Raw genomic sequence first — 12,328 nt, 5'->3', positions numbered from 1 at the left:
GAAAGCCCGGCGTGGACCTTCGATGCAGATGGACCGCTTAATGACTTCTAGCCGTGGGCAGGCATCCACAAGCCGCCTCACCAGGCCGAAGTAGCTGTTGGGAAGGGCATCGCTAGACCACATCCGAACCATAAAGCCCTTCATGACCTGTTCGGCCGCCTTGTGCAGCTCGACCAGTTGCTTCAGCTCGTCGCTCAGAGGCATCAGGTGTTCGGTCCCAGTATACTGAGACCAGAACAGCTTCTCCGTTGAGCTTCCCTCCTCGGCCTGGTAAAACTGTGCGGCATCCGACACGCTGCAGGGAAAATCTGCGAATGCTCCTGGAGAGCTCCGGATTTGGGTAAGTAACAAGTAATTTACTTTCACATGCTTGCTTTTCATATAGAATGCCTTACCCGCCGCTATCTTCTTCATCACATCAATCTCCTGGAGGGCCTTTTGGGCTTCGGCCTTGGCACTCTTTGCACTTTCAAGGGCCGCGGCAAGCTCAGCCTCTCGCGTCCTCAAGTCAAGCTCCAACGCCTCGTGCTTCGTCACAAGAGCGTGGAGCTCTTGCTGCACCTCGCCCACCCGTGCCTCCTGCCTTTTCTGCTCGGTCCGCTCCTTGCCCTCTTTGTTTTCAGCCTCGGATAGCGCTTTCTTCAGTGTTGCCACCTCGGTCGTGGCCGCTGGCAAATTTATGATGATCCTGTCATTTTGCAATCGCATTCTTTTTATATATATCCATAGACTAGGTACTACTTACCTTTGTTCTCCTTGAGCTGCCTCTTGGCAAGGCCGAGCTCTTTCTTGGACCCTTCGAGGTCCTGCTTCAGTACGGTGACCTCCGTAGTCAGTGCAGCAGAGGCTAGCAGTGAAGCCTGCATACACATATAGACATACTTATATTAGACTCCTGCGATATTGTTTGATCCTCTATTCGGCTTTTCTTTGTGAACACCGAATAGAGCATCAGGGGCTACTGTCTATGCGGTAATATTTTTCCTATATTTCAAATACTTACCTCAAAGCATGTTAGAAGGCTGGCACAGGCTTCAGTCAATCCACTCTTGGCGGACTAAACCTTCTGGATCACCGCACTCATAATAGTGTGGTGCTCTTTGTCGATGAAAGCGCTACGAAGTGCTCCTGGCAGATTGTCCGGTGCCCCTGGATGGGAAGAGGTCACTGGCACAGGCGTCTTGCCCCTTTTGGAAGGAGGCCGCCTGCCCGAGTCCGGAACCACTGGAGGTTCCGGCGCGGTGTTCGGCTGAGGGCCGAACTCGGAGCCCTCGGGAGCCTTACTCCCTCCGCTCCTAGAGTCCGGAAGGTCGCCTTGAGGCGCCTCCGGGATTGTCTCCCCCCAAAACCCGGTACCTCTTGAGACAATACCTCAGCATTATCCGTAGGGAAAGGGGGGTGGCGGTCGGAAGTGTGTCGCTATCCATGTCCGACGAGTCCAAGGAGCCGCCCGACGAAGATGTGTATCATATTCGGTGTTAGGAGAAGCAGTGCGACAAAGGTATGCTATGAGTTACTCTGGTATTCAAATACTTACGACTTCGCCAGGGGCTTGGCCTTAAGCAGCCACTCGTCTTCGCCTTCGGCGGCGGTGGTGGAGTAGTCCGGAAGGAGGGTCCTCCCCTTCTTGGACCCTTCGCCCCCCCCCCTGGTCGGGGCGGCCTTCCTTTTCTTGTCTCCCTCGACTGAAGAGGGAGCATCTTCATCTTCCTCCTCGTCTTCGGGGGAGGAGTGTGTCACAGAGTTATCGGACGATGATTCCGATACCACCTGGCACCGAGAACTCTTTTGGGTTCCCTTGGCCTTCTTGGTTTTCTCCGGCACCTTGTAAGGAGCCGGAATCAGCATCTCCGTCAGGAGAACATCCGCAATGTCTTCGGGCAGAGGGGGTGGATAGTTAATCTGCCCCGACGTCTCCACCCAGTCCTGTCAAAGGCACGGAGCTCAGACCGCGCACATGGTTAATCTAGGGGAAATAAATATCCTATCGGATGTATAGAACTCACCGAATGCGCTAGGCGCTTCGCGCTTACCCCGTGGTCCTCGGTAAGAGAAGGAGGGACCTCGGCGCCCTTGAACAGCAACCTCCAGACGTCCTTGTGCATCGTGTTGAAGAGCTCGCTTAGAGTCTGGTGCCGGGCCGGGTCGAACTCCCATAAGTTAAAATCCCGTTGTTGACACGGGAGGATCCAACGGAAGAGCATGACCTGGACTATGTTGACAAGCTTGAGCTTCTTACTTGCCATATTCTGGATACATTTCTGGAGTCCGTCCAGCTCCACCGATGAACCCCAGGACAGGCCCTTCTCTTTCTAGGAGGTGAGCCGCGTGGGGATTCTGGATCGAAACTTGGGGGCCACCACCCAGTTGATGTCGTGCGGCTCGGTGATGTGGAACCACGCTGATTGCCACCCCTTTATGGTCTCCACGAAGGAGCCTTCAAGCCATGTAACATTGGGAATCTTGCCCACCATGGCTCCACCGCATTCCGCTTGTTGGCCTCCCACCACCTTCGGCTTGATATTGAAGGTCTTTAACCACAGGCCGAAGTGGGGCCAGATGCGGAGGAAAGCCTCACACACGACGATGAACGCCAAATTGTTGAGGATGAAGTTCGGGGCTAGATCATGAAAGTCCAGCCCGTAGTAGAACATAAGACCACAGACGAATGGATGGAGGGGAAACCCCAGTCCGCGAAGGAAGTGGTGGAGGAAAACTACCCTCTCGTGAGGTTCCGGGGTAGGAACAATCTGCCCCGCATCAGGCAGCCGATGCGCGATATTCACGGCTAAGTATCTGGCTCCGCGCAGCTTCTTGATGTGTCCCTCCGTAATGCAGGAAGCCATCCATTTGCCTCCCGCTCCGGACATGTTTGGAGAAGGTTGAGGGGAAGGATGTGGGCTTGGGTGTCGGAGCTCGAGTGCGCAAGAATGGATGAGCAAGGAGGAAGAAGGCGTGGGTAGAGAAAGGTTAAACCTTATCCCTTTATAAGGGCGGCCGAAACTATGCGCCCCCATTAGCCTGGTAAAAGTCGCTTATCCCCCAAGCGCCGTAATTGATTGCGCGGTTGGGTTGCCCACGCCCGTATTGATGAGAATCCCGTAATAAGGGGGACACGATCTCTGCTTTGACAAGACGTGTCAAGAAACTGCCTCGTGTTATGTGCGGGGCTGGTTAAAGAAAAATGGTTCGAATAATCACCAAGCCATGGCATGATGTCATGTTGCCAAAACGTGTCAGCAGATTAGATTTGTGGAAATATTATTCTCTCTACGGTGGTATGTGGAACTTATTTTGCAGGTTCAGACACTACCCTGTTATTCAAACTCTTCTGTGGTGTATCCGGAGGAGGAACCCGCCTTGCAATGCCGAAGACGACACTGCACCGTTCTCATCGTCATTGAAGCCTGGTTCAGGGGCTACTGAGGGAGTCCTGGATTAGGGGGTCTCCAGACAGCCGGACTATATCCTTTGGCCGGACTGTTGGACTATGAAGATACAAGATTGAAGACTTCGTCTCGTGTTCGGATAGGACTCTACTTGGCGTGGAAGGCAAGCTAGGGAATATGGATATGTATATCTCCTCCTTTGTAACCGACCTTCTGTAACCCTAGCCCCCTCTGGTGTCTATATAAACTGGAGGGTTTTAGTCCGTAGGACAACATACAATCATACCATAGGCTAGCTTCTAGGGTTTAGCCTCTCCGATCTCGTGGTAGATCAACTCTTGTAATACTCATATCATCAAGAATAAATCAAGCAGGACGTAGGGTTTTACATCCATCAAGAGGGCCCGAACCTGGGTAAAACATCATGTCCCCTACCTCCTGTTACCATCCGCCTTAGACGCACACTTCGGGAGCCCCTACCCGAGATCTGCCGGTTTTGACACCGACACTCCCTTTCGGTCATTTACTGGCGGACCCCATGCTTGCTAGGCCCCGCATGTCAGTTACTCAATGGGTCCGACCTTGTCAGGGGATCCTCATCCGTAGTATACTACCTCTCTTTTTATTTACTCTGCATAAAACGGAGGGAGCGGTAGTTGCTACCTCTTGAGCACTGCGTTGGTTTTCCCTTGAAGAGGAAAGGGTGATGCAGTAAAGTAGCGTAAGTATTGCCCTCAGTTTTTGAGAACCAAGGTATGAATCCAGTAGGATATCACGCTCGAGTCCCATGCACCTACACAAACAAATAAGAACCTCACAACCAACGCGATAAATGGGTTGTCAATCCCTTCACGGTCACTTACGAGAGTGAGATCTGATAGATATGATAAGATAATATTTTTGGTATTTTTATGATAAAGAGAAACAAAGATGCAAAGTAAAATAAACGGCAATAGAAATAACTAAGTGTTGGAAGATAAATATGATGGAAGATAGACCCGGGGGCCATAGGTTTCACTAGTGGCTTCTCTCAAGAGCATAAGCATTACGGTGGGTAAATGAATTACTGTCGAGCAATTGATAGAAAAGCGAATAATTATGAGAATATCTAGGCATGATCATGTATATAGGCATCACGTCCGTGACAAGTAGACCGAAACGATTCTGCATCTACTACTATTACTCCACACATCGACCGCTATCCAGCATACATCTAAAGTATTAAGTTCATAAGAATAGAGTAATGCTTTAAGTAAGATGACATGATGTAGAGGGATAAACTCATGCAATACGATATAATCCCCATCTTTTTATCCTCGATGTCAACAATACAATACGTGTCGTTTCCCTTTCTATCACTGGGATCGAGCACCGCAAGATTGAACCCAAAGCTAAGCACTTCTCCCATTGCAAGAAAGATCAATCTAGTAGGCCAAACCAAACAGATAATTCGAAGAGACTTGCAAAGATAAACCAATCATACATAAAAGAATTCAGAGGAGATTCAAATATTGTTCATAGATAATCTGGATCATAAACCCACAATTTATCGGATCTCGACAAGCACACCGCAAAAGAAGATTACATCGAATAGATCTCCTAGAAAATCGAGGAGAACTTTGTATTGAGATCCAAAGAGAGAGAAGAAGCCATCTAGCTAATAACTATGTACACAAAGGTCTGAAGTAAACTACTCACACATCACCGGAGAGGCCATGGAGTTGATGTAGAGGCCCTCCGTGATCAATGCCCCCTCCGGCGGAGCTCCGGAAAAGGACCCAAGATGGGATCTCTTGGGTACAGAAGGTTGCGGTGGTGGAATTAGGTTTTCGTGGTGCTCCTGGATGTTTGGGGGTACGTGGATATATATATATATATATATATATATATATATATATATATATATATATATAGGAGGAAGAAGTACGTCGGTGGAGCAACGAGGGGCCTACGATGGTGTAGGGCGCGCCCAGGGGGGTAGGCGCGCCCCCTGCCTCGTGGCCTCCTCGATTGTTTCTAGATGCCCACTCCAAGTCTCCTGGATCACGTTCATTGAGAAAATCACGTTCCTGAAGGTTTCATTCCGTTTGGACTCCGTTTGATATTCCTTTTCGGCGAAACTCCAAAATAGGCAAAAAAACAACAATTTGGGCTGGGCCTCCGGTTAGTAGGTTAGTCCCAAAAATGATATAAAAGTGTAAAATAAAGCCCATTAACATCCAAAATAGATAATATAATAGCATGGAGCAATCAAAAATTATAGATACGTTGGAGACGTATCAAGCAGCCCCAAGCTTAATTCTTGCTCGTCCTCAAGTAGGTAAATGATAAAAGAAGAATTTTTCATGTGGAATGCTTTCTAACATATTTCTCAATGTAATTTTTCTTTATTGTGGCATGAATGTTCAGATCCGAAAGATTCAAGATAAAAGTTTAATATTGACATTCAAGCATAATAACTAAGCAGTTATGTCTTCTCAAAATAACATGGCCAAAGAAAGTTATCCCTACAAAATCATATAGTCTGGCTATGCTCTATCTTCACCACACAAAATATTGAAATCATGCACAACCCCGATGACAAGCCAAGCAATTGTTTCATACTTTTGATGTTCTCAAACTTTTTCAATCTTCATGCAATATATGGGCGTGAGCCATGGATATAGCACTATATGGTGGAATAGAATGGTGCTTGTGGAGAAGACAAAAAGGAGAAGATAGTCTCACATCAACTAGGCATATCAACGGGCTATGGAGATGCCCATCAATAGATATCGATGTGAGTGAGTAGGGATTGCCATGCAACGGATGCACTAGAGCTATAAGTATATCAAAGCTCAACAGAAGAAACTAAGTGGGTGTGCATCCAACTCGCTTGCTCATGAAGACCTAGGGCATTTTGAGGAAGCCCATCATTGGAATATACAAGCCAAGTTCTATAATGAAAAATTCCCACTAGTATATGAAAGTGATATCATAGGAGACTCTCTGTCATGAAGATCATGGTGCTACTTTGAAGCACAAGTGTGGAAAAAGGATATTAGCATTGTCCCTTCTCTCTTTTTCTCTCATTTTTTATTTGGGCCTTCTCTTTTTTTATGGCCTCTTTTTTTTTTCCTTTTTTTCGTCCGGAGTCTCATGCCGACTTGTGGGGTAATCATAGTCTCCATCATCCTTTCCTCACTTGGGAAAATGCTCTAATAATGATGATCATCACACTTTATTTACTTACAACTCAAGAATTACAACTCAATACTTAGAACAAAATATGACTCTATGTGAATGCCTCTGGCGGTGTACCGGGATGTGCAATGATGCATGAGTGACATGTATGAAGAATTATGAATGGTGGCTTTGCCACAAATACGATGTCAACTACATGATCATGCAAGCAATATGACAATGATGAAGCGTGTCATAATAACGGAACGGTGGAAAGTTGCACGGCAATATATCTCGGAATGGATATGGAAATGCCATAATAGGTAGGTATGGTGGCTGTTTTGAGGAAGGTATATGGTGGGTTTATGGCACTGGTGAAAGTTGCGCGGTACTAGAGAGGCTAGCAATTGTGGAAGGGTGAGGGTCCGTATAATCCATGGACTCAACGTTAGTCATAAGAACTCACATACTTATTGCAAAAATCTATTAGTTATCGAAACAAAGTACTACGCGCATGCTCCTGGGGGGGGTAGATTGGTAGGAAAAGACCATCGCTCGTCCCCGACCGCCACTCATAAGGAAGAAAATCAATAAATAAATCATGCTCCAACTTCATCACATAACGGTTCACCATACGTGCATGCTACGGGAATCACAAACTTCAACACAAGTATTTATCAAATTCACAAGTACTCAACTAGCATGACTCTAATATCACCATCTTCATATCTCGAAACAATTATCAAGTATCAAACTTCTCATAGTATTCAATGCACTTCTATGAAAGTTTTTATATTATTCCTAAAAGAAAATTTCCATGTTGATCTAAAGGACTCTCAAAATAATATAAGTGAAGCATGAGAGATCAATAGTTTATATAAAACAAATCCACCATCGTGCTCTAAAAGATATAAGTGAAGCACTAGAGCAAAAACTATATAGCTCAAAAGATATAAGTGAAGCACATAGAGTATTCTAATAAATTTCAAATCATGTGAGTCTCTCTAAAAAGGTGTGTACAGCAAGGATGATTTTGGTAAACTAAAAGAAAAGACTCAAATCATACAAGACGCTCCAAGAAAAACACATATCATGTGGTGAATAAAAATATAGCTCCAAGTAAAGTTACCGATGAAAGAAGACGAAAGAGGGGATGCCTTCTGGGGCATCCCGAAGCTTAGGCTTTTTGGTGTCCTTTTAATTTACCTTGGGGTGCCATGGGCATCCCCAAGATTAGTCTCTTGCCACTCCTTGTACCATAATCCATCAAATCTTTACCCAAAACTTGAAAACTTCACAAGACAAAACTTAAATAGAAAATCTCGTGAGCTCTGTTAGCGAAAGAAAACAAAACACCACTTCAAGGTACTGTAATGAACTCATTATTTATTTATATTGGTGTTAAACCTACTGTATTCCAACTTCTCTATGGTTTATAAGATCTTTTACTAGCCATAGATTCATCAAAATAAGCAAACAACACACGAAAAACACAATCTCTCAAAAACAGAACAGTCTGTAGTAATCTGTAGCTAACGCAACTTATGGAACCTCAAAAATTCTAAACTAAATTTCTGGACGTGAGGAATTTATCTATTCATCATCTGAAAAAATAATTAACTAAATATCACTCTCCAAATAAAAATGGCAGCAATTCTCGTGAGCGCTAAAGTTCCTGTTTTTTACAGCAAGATCAAAAATACTTTCCCCAAGTCTTCCCAACGGTTCTACTTGGCACAAACACTAATTAAACACAAAAAACACAACCAAAACATAGGCTAGATAAATTATTTATTACTAAACATAAGCAAAAATCAATCAATAAAAATAAAATTGGGTTGCCTCCCAACAAGCACTATTGTTTAATGCCCCTAACTAGGCAGAAAAGCAAGGATAGATCTAGGTGTTGCCATCTTTGGTGGGAAATTCTTAAATAAGACACCTATAACCGCTAGGAGTTTCTTTATTTTTATTAATTATCAAACTCCTAGGCACAAAATCAAGAAAATCATTTGTAGAAAACGGTTCCTTAATGATAGCAAAATGATTGGGATGAACACTTATTGATTTTAAATCCGTAGTTTCCTTACTAGAGGATTCACCCTTATTTTTAGGAACATAAACAAGCTTGGCAATTTTAGTAAGAGGATTTGGATTATTTTTAACGGAAGATAAAGCAGACCCCAAGTTGGTGATAATTCCCTCAAGTTTATCGATTCTAGTAGAATCTTGATCTATTCTTTCACTAACTATGGGTTCTTTTTCCTTCAAACTTTTCAGAGTAACTCCCACCTTAGATCCATATTGGGTAATTTGGTTATGGATCTTGTTATCCAAATTCTAAACAAACTCTATAGTAGCAACTTTATTCTCAATAATTTCAAGCCTTTGCATCACATGTTCCAGAGTTAACATAGTTCCATTAACCAAACGAGGTAGTGAGCCAAACAAATCTATCATAGCTTTATAAGAATCAAAAGTATGGCTACCCAAGAAATTCCCTCCGGTAATGGTATCAAGAATATATCTGTACCAAGGAGTAGCGCCTACATAAAAACTGCAGAGAAGAACGGAGGTAGATTGCTTCCTGGTAGATCTATTTTGAGCATTGCAAATTCTATACCAAGCATCTTTTAGATTTTCTCCCTCCCTTTGCTTAAAATTAAGAACTTCATTCTCGGGAGACAACGGAGAAGATAGAGGACTAGCCATAACGACAAGTCAAGCAAGAAAGCGACGAACGGAAAAGACAGGGCGAATAAAATGGCAAGGGTGAAGTGGGGGAGAGGAAAACGAGAGGCAAATGGCAAATAATGTAATGTGAGGGATAAGAGTTTGTGATGGGTACTTGGTATGTCTTGAATTGTGCGTAGAATCCCGACAACGGCGCCAGAAATGGCTCGTTGTCGGGAGTCAAATCTTGACTTGACATGGCCCGAATCTTCCCGGCAACGTCGCTAGAAATCCTTCTTGCTACCTCTTTAGCACTGTGTTGGTTTTCCCTTGAAGAGGAAAGGGTGATGTAGTAAAGTAGCGTAAGTATTTCCCTCAATTTTTGAGAACCAAGGTATCAATCCAGTAGGAGATCATGCTCGAGTCCCACGCACCTACACAAACAAATAAGAACCTCGCAACCAACGCGATAAAGGGGTTGTCAATCCCTTCACAGTCACTTAGGAGAGTGAGATCTGATAGATATGATAAGATAATATTTTTGGTATTTTTATGATAAAGAGAAATAAAGATGCAAAGTAAAATAAACGGCAATAGATTGATGGAAGATAGACCCGGGGGCCATAGGTTTCACCAGTGGCTTCTCTCAAGAGCAGAAGCATTACGGTGTGTAAACGAATTACTGTCGAGCAATTGATAGAAAAGTGAATAATTATGAGAATATCTAGGCATGGTCATGTATATAGGCATCACGTCCGTGACAAGTAGACCGAGACGATTCTGCATCTACTATTATTACTCCAGACATCGACCGCTATCCAGCATGCATCTAGAGTATTAAGTTCATAACAACAGAGTAATGCTTTAAGTAAGATGACATGATGTAGAGGGATAAACTCATGCAATATGATATAAACCCAATCTTTTTATCCTCGATGGCAACAATACAATACGTGTCGTTTCCCTTTCTGTCACTGGGATCGAGCACCGCAAGATTGAACCCAAAGCTAAGCACTTCTCCAATTGCAAGAAAGATCAATCTAGTAGGCCAAACCAAACTGATAATTCAAAGAGACTTGCAAAGATAAACCAATCATACATAAAACAATTCAGAGGAGATTCAAATATTGTTCATACATAATCTGGATCATAAACCCACAATTCATCGGATCTCAACAAACACACTGCAAAAGAAGATTACATCGAATATTTCTCCAAGAAGATCAAGGAGAACTTTGTATTGAGATCCAAAGAGAGAGAAGAAGCCATCTAGCTAATAACTATGAACCCGAAGGTCTGAAGTAAACTACTCACACATCACCGGAGAGGCCATGGAGTTTATGTAGAGTACCTCCGTGATCAATGCCCCCTCCGGCGAAGCTCCATAAAAGGCCCCAAGACGGGATCTCTTGGGTTCAGAAGGTTGCGGCGGTGGAATTAGGTTTTTGTGGTGCTCCTGGACGGTTGGGGGTACGTGGATATATAGGAGGAAGAAGTACGTCGGTGGAGCAACGAGGGGCCCACGAGCATGGAGGGCGCGCCGGGGGGGTAGGCGCACCCCCTACCTAGTGCCCTCCTCGATTGTTTCTTGAATCCCACTCCAAGTCTCCTGGATCTCGTTTGTTGAGAAAATCTCGTTCCCAAAGGTTTCATTTTGTTTGGACTGCGTTTGATATTCCTTTTCGGCGAAACACTAAAATAGGCAAAAAACAATTTGGGTTGGGCCTCCGGTTAGTAGGATAGTCCCAAAAATGATATAAAAGTGTAAAATAAAGTCCATTAACATCCAAAATAGATAATATAATAGCATGGAGCAATCAAAAATTATAGATACGTTGGAGACGTATCAGTAGTCTAAATGACGCAGGCGGGGAAGGGGAGGGACGTTGGTTTGCTCTCAACTGTTGTCCCACAAGCGAGCGAAAACGCAAGAAGAAGCGCGTTCCATTCGGTGAACGACGTGGAGGGTCCAGCGTGCTGGGGTACAACATGAACGCGACAAGAGAGATGTATAGTCAAAACCGATTGACCTTCTGTAACGCCCTCGATGCGGCTATATCTCCCACGTGTCGAAGCACGACTTAGAGGCATAACCGCATTGAAAGAAATGTCACAAGTGAGGTAATCTTCACACAGCCCATGTAATACATAAGGGAAAGATACATAGTTGGCTTACAATCGCCACTTCACACAATTACATGAATAAAGCATTACAACATCCAAATACAATCAAGGTCCGACTATGGAACCAAAATAAAAGAAGAACCCCAAATGCGACAAAGGTCCCCGATCGACCCCAACTGGGCTCCACTACTGACCAACTAGAACGAAACAACACAAAGGAAAAGATCTTCAACGAGCTCCTCCTGAGCTTGGTTGCGTCATCTGCACGGACTCATCGGCACCTGCAAGCTAGTTTTGGAAGTATCTGTGAGCCACAGGGACTCAGCAATCTCGCACCCTCGCGATCAAAACTATCTAAGCTTATGGGTAAGGTAAAGGTATGACATGGAGCTGCAGCAAGCGACTAGCATATATGGTGGCTAACATATGCAAATGAGAGCGAGAAGAGAAGGCAAAGCACGGTCGATAAACTATGATCAAGAAGTGATCCTAAAACAACCTACTTCAAGCATAACTCCAACCCCGTGTTCACTTCCCGGACTCCGCCGGAAAGAGACCATCATGGTAACACACGCTGTTGATTCATTTTAATTAAGTTAAGGTTCAAGTTATCTACAACCGGACATTGACAAATTCCCATCTGCCCATAACCGCGGACACGACTTTCGGAAGTTCAAATCCCTGCAGGGGTGTCCCAACTTAGCCCATCACAAGCTCTCACGGTCAACGAAGAAATACACCTCCTCCCGAGACATTCCGATCAGACTCGGTATCCCGGTACAACAAGACATTTCGACAGGGTAAAACTAAACCAGCAACACCGCCCGAATGTGCCGACAAATCCCGATAGGAGCTGCACATATCTCTTTCTCAGGGCACACTCAGATGAAACATCCTACGAGTAAAACCAACCCTCAAGTTGCCCCGAGGTGGCCCCGCAGTCTACTCGGTCGGACCAACACTCAGAGGAGCACTGGCCC

The sequence above is a fragment of the Triticum dicoccoides genome, chromosome 2A (genome assembly GCF_002162155.2).
Source record: "Triticum dicoccoides isolate Atlit2015 ecotype Zavitan chromosome 2A, WEW_v2.0, whole genome shotgun sequence".
In the NCBI taxonomy this organism is placed as follows: Eukaryota; Viridiplantae; Streptophyta; class Magnoliopsida; order Poales; family Poaceae; genus Triticum; species Triticum dicoccoides.
This window is presented reverse-complemented; position numbering follows the sequence as displayed.